We start from the raw sequence: 6,433 nt of genomic DNA, 5'->3' as shown, positions 1-6,433 counted from the left end.
GAATCTTCAAGTTGAGATGTTTCACCTTTTCGCCAGCATGTACGCACGTATTTATCTGCAATTCATAATCAGGCAAAATCAAAATACATTTATTTATTTGCACAAATCCGCCTTTGTCAGTTGGTCGTATAACCAAGCGTTTGGAGATTTCTAGGCATTTCTATTAAGTTGTTCAATAACGACTATGTCTGTTGTAATTGAATCCTGTTTAATCGTCTTAGTCGTGTTGTCTTCTTACAATGGTGAAAAAGTACGTACATAAGTACGTACTTTTCATTTGCTGCATACAGTGGGTCCTGTCAGCGTTTGGCTCATCGCGGTGATGATAATTTGAGATTCTTCAGCTGATCTCTTATTTAGTTTGAAGGAAATTCTTTAATCTCCGGTTGCTTAAGCAATTATACACCCGGGGGTGGGTAGTTTACCAGCAGCGTGTGAATTTGAGTGTGGGAGTGTGTATATATGTTTTATTTCTCTGAGGAGAAAAATACTTTTACGTATCATGAGATATCGTGGTCATATTAATCTCGATTTGGTTTAAAGGCCAATACCGACGAAACAACCGCTTCTTTTTCTTTCGTAATAGTCTCCATGGAATCGCCGCAAGGCATATCTTACCGGGGGGAGAATCTAGTCTTTGCTATATATTTTCAAACCGTCTCTGCCCCACGCAAATATTTTAGTATCTCTGCAGTGTAGGAACTGGTTGCATCACAGGTTACTTTAGAAGTAAGCATTACGCTAATAAAATTATCAGGTGTAATGCTTGTATCTATTGCCTTCTCCCATTTGTATCGAGGGCATTTAAAAAATACATGATACGCATCTTCGATTGTGTCTGTGCAGTTTGGGCAATCTGGGGAGAGCACTCAGTCTGTAAGCTGGTGTGATTTTGCGTTGTACCTCGTACTTTACTTCTTCCACTGCCTCTGACCATGTGGCGACTCCGTACATCAGTATTGTCGTAACAACCGATGGAAGAACCCTTCGACGATGAAGCGACATCTCTACGCAACGCCAAGTGATCCAGCTGTTCACAGAGCACTGGGTCTCCTACAATTCGAGCTGCTCTACGTTGCACGCGGTCAAATGGATCGAGCTGATACTGGGGTGCGCCAGACGAGAGATGACAGCAATACTCCATGTGTGGCCGGTCCTGCTATTGTAGAGCGCTTGAATGTGGGCCGGCTTGATGTATTGCCGTGCTCTATTAATGACGCCCAGTTTCTTCGAAGCCAATTTGGCTTTGCACTCCGGATGGCCACGAAATCAGCATTCGCTCGAGATTTCGAGACCCAGCATTCCGATACTAGGCGAGGCTTTAAGGGAAGTGTTGTGATTATTTTTCATACACGATCAAAGGCCTTCGCTACTGCCAGGCCTTTCCCCTTGCTTTCAATAGCCGCCGCCCATCTATGTGTATACCAGAAGATCACCTGCCAACCGACCATGACGAAAGCCGTACTGTCGGTCGCTGATCATCTGGTGACACCGGGGGATGGTCGGCGGTGTTTTAAGTCGTCGTCAAGAGTCGAGTTGGAGGCGAAAAGAGCGTACAGTAGATCGCCTTTCTCTTTTGCCGTAAGGGCCAGGGTGTCATAACTCATGTGCAACGGCGGCAGGGACGGTTGGTTGAAGTTACTAAGAGCAGCTTTCGACAACGACCAGAACTTGCGTGTTCCGGTCGGGTAACTGGAAAGCTGCTCACCGATTTTGACGACGTGCTTCAACTTCGCACGGGCGATTTGCCGCTTAAAAAATCTGGAGGCACGGTTATATTTCTTCTTACGAACTTTGCAGTTCGAATCCTTTGAGTTCCATACGCCTGTTTTTTGCAGTCAGATGCTGCTTTAACTGACGCATCGAACCAGGGCTGTTCTCGCTTTCAGGTGGAAATTATGTCCATCACACACAATTCATTTAATATGAATGCTGCTATGCTGATCTATGTTTTTGTAATCTTTTACTTTCTCGCAGGACCCCGTCACCTTCATCGGATTTTTAAAATTTATAACACTTACACATTGCTTTACCGGCAATATAAGGTATCAATTTGACAAATTTTAATAAATTAGGTGCATAAGTTAGTGTGTACTAAGCTATATAAGAAACTATAGTATTTTTTTTCCCACGGGAACTCGTTAGTTTTCCAGGATGAAAGGTATCCAAAAATGTTGACCGGCAATATAGTTATCAATATGTAAAATTTTATTAAATTATGTGCGTAAGTTGTTGTGTACTACGCTATATAAGTAAGTAGAGGTTTTTAACTGTCCCACGGAAACTCCTTAATTTTCCGGAATGAAAAGTATCTAAGATATTGAACGGGGACGTAAGGTATGATCATACAAAATTTCAATTAAATCCGTCCAATAGTTTCAGAGGTTAGCCCGTACAAACAGACATACAGACTGACAAATAAGAAATTCCAAAAAAATCGGGACCTGTTCTACTTCTCTTCTTCATCTCCCTGACTCGGTTTTGATCATTTTTTTCTTTGTACAGGAAATCGATCTCTACAGATTTATTATAGATAGATTGATTTTGTTGAAGTTTTAATTTTTCGGAGTAGTAGATTATCTGACTTATATCTGGTAGACATTCAACGACATTCTTGTTACTCCAGAGGAATCACAGGAGCATTGTTTTTGTTTTTACTGTCGCTTAAAGGATGAATTTGGTTTTGTTACAAACAAAGATTTTTTCTGCTATGTAACCCAGAAATACTTACCCAATTTAAAAGCAACTGAGTCCATTTTCGTTCGGTGAGTTCTAATTTACAATCTGAACACGATACAGTGTCTGTATTGTACGACATTTTGTAAGAATTTAGCAAAATTTTCAAACAAAAGTCTTGCGACGAGACTGTCATTTGCCAGAAATATGTCAAGTGTTTTTCAATGCATAGAGAATGTAAAACTGGTGATAATATGTTGATGAGTTGGCAAATTGGTTATTACCTTAGACTTCTTATTAGCATCCACTCATAACATATACATTGTGTATATATTTGACTACTAAATATCTATATTTGCGGCGACCACTAATATTAATATAAAAAATTAAAATCCATTACATTTAACGCTATATTAAAAAGAACATTTCATATTTAATATTGTAAAAAACTTATTGAATTACCCGTAAACTTAGGTCGTCGCGCTGAACTGAGTCCAATGGCGGATAGCTAGCATCGCTGCACAAACTGCGGTTAAGAGACGGTCAGCAAGTATATTAAATATATTAAGTGTTTTAGTAGAAACTTTTCGTTGTTAAACAAAAGCCAAACAAAACAAGTGATTGATTGCAAGCTATGCGCCGCCGCTGCCCGCCCGTCGCCCTTCGCAGGTCACATGAAGGAAATGAGTGTGTAGGCGGGGAAAAACAAATAGGCCGCAGGCAGAAATCTGAGAACTTTTATAATTAAGTATGTTTTTATTATTTTTTTCACCCTTTTTTATAGGCTTATTTCCTGAAAATAAAAATGTATATAATAAGTAATAAGTATAGCAAGGGTATGGTCATGAGTATTTTGTTATTTTTACCTTCAATTTATACAAGCTGCTGCCTGCGATGTTGTCTGTGTGGATGATATAAGGAGCAAAAATACTATATCTTACTTGTAAACAAATGGTGTTAAAAATATTATAAAATTGACTTTTGATGTAAATAATGGGGTTCTGTGTGAATTTATTGCACCAAGGTATTCTGAAAAATTGGTAGGTCTGAAAAAATGGCGACGTAAAATTAGCGAAGTTGAAAAAAGAAAACACCGAAATTTGTTGCTTTTTTGTTGCTACTTAGTTGCTAAAAAATATTTTTTTGCTCTAACCGATCGCAAAAAATTTATTATAGTGCTGTCACTCTTATTACAACGTAAAACACAGTTTTCAAGAAAAACCAAAATAAAAGTCTAACCTCCCCCCTCCCTAATTTGGTAATGGGGGGAAACGCCTACTATTTGGTTCTGGCACTCCATGTTTTAACTGTTCTAACATAACCTAACCAATTTTCGACGTCCGGTTTTTGTTGCTGACTCTTTCTGCTAAAGCAAGCTGCAGTCATACAGCAACAGATTTTCATCATAGTTTTTCCATGGAAAAATCGTTAGTTAAGCTAGCGCGGCCGATTTTTTGCGATCGGTTAGAGCAAAAAGAATAATTTTTTAGCAACTAAGTAGCAACAAATTTCGGTGTTTTTTTTTTCAATTTCGCTAAATTTACGTCGCCATTTTTTTCGACCTTAGTTAAAGTTTAAATGCGAAATATCAATCCAATACCGAAAACTTATTTGAATCTATTGACAGGTCACTATTTAACTATATTACATTAAAAAAAGTTTAACGGTTACGGTTAACAGTTAAGGTACCTCAGGGCCATATGGCACGATCGTCATTGAACACTACGGCACAGTAAGTGTAGTAAGTAGTTCCATAAGGCACAGCGATGAAATCCACATTACCTTATTCGGTTTCTCGCCTTATTTATTTATTAGGAATAGCTTTTTTACATTGAACTCATAATATAATAAACATCCGCCAAATTCCGTACAAACTTAAACAAAGACAATGGGATATTGGCATACAAAAGTTAATGGAGTGCTGGGACTTCAGTTCTTATCGGCCGCCGACGTGATAGTGAAGTGCGCAGAATTATTGTTTTTTTTTGAATATAACCCATTATTTGGTAAGTTGCTATTTTTATAATACATCGAGACTATATACAAGGTCGATCAATGTCAAGGGATTCTTCTTAGTCTAAATCGGAATTAATATTTCAAATTATTACTACGAAAACTTGTATATTTTACTTTTGTATGAAAAGGAACATAATTATAAAGATGATTGTAAAACCATAAACACTAATAAATAAAAACACATCGTTTTTACGTACAAACGCACATCACTTAAATAAATTAAATTCATCCATTGGCAAAACAAGAAAAAATTACCTACCGTTTATCGAAACGTATAATCGATATAAACTGCCCCATCACCATTTGCTTAACCAGTTTGATGACAACAATGAAACATGCACAAGCTAATTACCGCTATGAACAAATCGTTACAAGTATTTTATTTTCAACTTACCTTCAATTAATTATTGGGATTAACTTATTACCTGTGCCATCAGTAATAAATTAACTAAACATATTGAATATTTTAGTAAACAAGTGTTACCTACCTCTCCAAAGGACAATATTATAATATCAAATATCTGTTATCATTTTAAGTTTTATAAATGTCCGATGTTAAAACTTACTCATTGACCACATCGTTTCTATAAGGCAATGTCGCCGTTGAAATGTATTAAATTTAAGATTGTTATTTCTTTGACTGTGTCAAGTAATGTACTTTCTATATATTTTTTATTTCAATAAAGAACTTTTAAAATGAATAAATTAAGCCAATATTTTTCATTTAAAATACTCATTTATTCTAAAATATAACGGTTTTTCAGTTTTGTGTCGTGTGTGTAAAAAAATAAAACGCAATATCAATAATTTATGTATGGTCTTATAGCCACGGACGAGTAAAAAAAGAAGGACTCCTCGCTGTGATATTAGCAAGTGAAGCACCTTTATGCTAGTGTGTGTGCGGTTAGGGGGGATACTAGTTATACAATTTTTTCACCCTTAAATAATCATATATGTTTTTACACTTTTTCACAACGCACGACGGCATTTTTAAAATATTTTATTGAGACGCAAACTAATCTGTCACAGACGATGACACTTCTCATAATGGCCGCCTATCGGCCTGTAGTAGTGTAAGTGTGTGCGTGGGGCTATGTATTTACACATTTAATCAGCTTGTTTTGGTGCTACACTGTAAGGTGACACGGAGTCCTTATTTTTTTACTAGTCCGTGCTTATAGCTTGTTTCGATCGCTTTCATATACATTTATTATCTATAAGAATTCTTTTGCTATACGTAAACTAATACACACATAGATACACTTTAGCGCGTAAAATTCTCGCGAGAAAATCGCTCGATAATCAATCAATTTGAAGCTCGGCAGAGGGATCGGCTCGTAAAGGGCTAACTGATGCTTTAACATGTTGGTTATGGCTAAACTTAATTGGTGCAACCCATCCTTAGAGTATTAAATACGGCAATTGATCATGTTCACTAACACAACGTCACGGCTTAAAAAGCATCACCGCCACTTGGAATTTTGTTTTGAATATAAAGGTACGCGTTTTTATTATTTTCTGAGGCTGCTAACAACACTTAACATTGTTTTCTCGCGAATTTCAAAGTAGATTGATATTATTTGAGTTACAGCTCATTAAAAATAAATCAGTTTTCACACAATACAGTAACAGATTTTTTTTTATTTCCTTTATTTACCTTAAAATTAAAATTATTGTATATTTGATTAAATAAAATGCTCGAATAATGCCTTTATTTATTTACGGTATGTGTGGATTGATC

The sequence above is a fragment of the Leptidea sinapis genome, chromosome 2 (genome assembly GCF_905404315.1).
Source record: "Leptidea sinapis chromosome 2, ilLepSina1.1, whole genome shotgun sequence".
NCBI classification, from domain to species: domain Eukaryota; kingdom Metazoa; phylum Arthropoda; class Insecta; order Lepidoptera; family Pieridae; genus Leptidea; species Leptidea sinapis.
The sequence above is the reverse complement of the archived record's forward strand: the minus strand, read 5'-3'. Positions refer to the sequence as shown.